Here is a 1,242-nt window from a genome sequence, read left to right as displayed (position 1 = left end):
GCACGCTCATCCTCGGATCCGTCAGACGGGGTTCTTCCGGAATTGTGCAGAAACAAAGCCTTCAAGATATCTACTGGTGACCAGCGATGAAATCGACGGTTATTACCAAGCGAGGTCATAGTCTTCTACTGTTTCTGACACAGATTTTATATGAAGGGATTCGAGCTGAAATTTTCATAATGAACCTAAAACGAGTCAGAACCCTGTGTATTTTATTTACTCGATTAAAATGGGAATTTTCTTCTTTCATATTTTGGAAGGACAGTAAAACAAGTCCAGAGATGGAAATCGTAAATCATGCACACAGCAGGCTTCACTTTCCCTGTGCCAGCCTGCGGACCTTCCACCACGTCCGCATGTGTCACCAGGCACGCACGTTTACAGACATTTGCGTATCAACTCTAAAGGAGCATGCTCCCCGTGGAGCGTATATAATTTATGCATATGCTGTCACTCCACGTATATTAACGCGTTACCAAAACCGTCAATTACTAGCAATTAAAAAAAAGAAGAATCCTTTTTTTTTTTTTTAAGTCATGTGAATGACAAACAGCAGGTGTGAGCTCAAAGCTTGACCTTGTCTGTAATGAAGAAAAAAACCTAAGTTTGCATTTGAAAACCAGAGCCGGCGGTGGCCTGACGGGCTCGGCAGACGCGTGCGCCCAGGCCCTGCCTCTCAGCGGCACACCGAACCAGCCACTGCAAGGATGGGCTTTCGAAAACACGCTTCTTACATTTCCTTCTCTGAGGGCTGCAGAAGTTCCACGTATGGAAAGATGCTCAAGCAACTGCCAAGGGACATCACACACGCAGGACGGACGGACGAGAGCCGGTGTCAGAACGTGGGCGTCTGGGGCGGACGAGAGACGATGCGATGAACGTGGTCGAGTCAGTCGACGTCACGCAGAAAGGCAGAAGCGCGCGTGTCGTCCTGCGAGTGACCGCCCGGGCAGAGCCTCGCGAGCCTGTCCTGTCGCCTTGGTCTGCAGAATCAGGTACGCTGGCCCCGCGCGTGGGTCCCCTGCGAGGCTGGCAGAACGTTCGCTTAGCGGGGCCGCCCTGGGCATGTGGGCTGCCGGCCGAAGACTGCCCATCGTCCCGTGGAGACCGCCAGGGGCTGGGGCGGCCCTGAGGCCACGCAGCGTCGGTGAGGCCGATTTGGTGACGGCGCCTCCGGCTTCCTCGCTGTGTGTGAGGACATCGGTGACGGCTTTCGCTTGCCGCAGGGCGTCGGGTGTTTGC

General features: G+C 53.6%; 1 protein-coding gene across 1 annotated transcript in view; it reads right to left on the bottom strand.

Moving 5' to 3' along the window:
* The window catches only part of CSMD1 (CUB and Sushi multiple domains 1), a 1,232,804-nt gene that overhangs the window by 115,271 nt on the left and 1,116,291 nt on the right, over positions 1–1,242 (bottom strand). The gene's annotated exons all lie outside the window — the stretch shown is intronic.

The sequence above is a fragment of the Pteropus alecto genome, unplaced genomic scaffold (genome assembly GCF_000325575.1).
Source record: "Pteropus alecto unplaced genomic scaffold, ASM32557v1 scaffold35, whole genome shotgun sequence".
Classification (NCBI taxonomy): domain Eukaryota; kingdom Metazoa; phylum Chordata; class Mammalia; order Chiroptera; family Pteropodidae; genus Pteropus; species Pteropus alecto.
The sequence above is the reverse complement of the archived record's forward strand: the minus strand, read 5'-3'. Positions and strand labels throughout refer to the sequence as shown.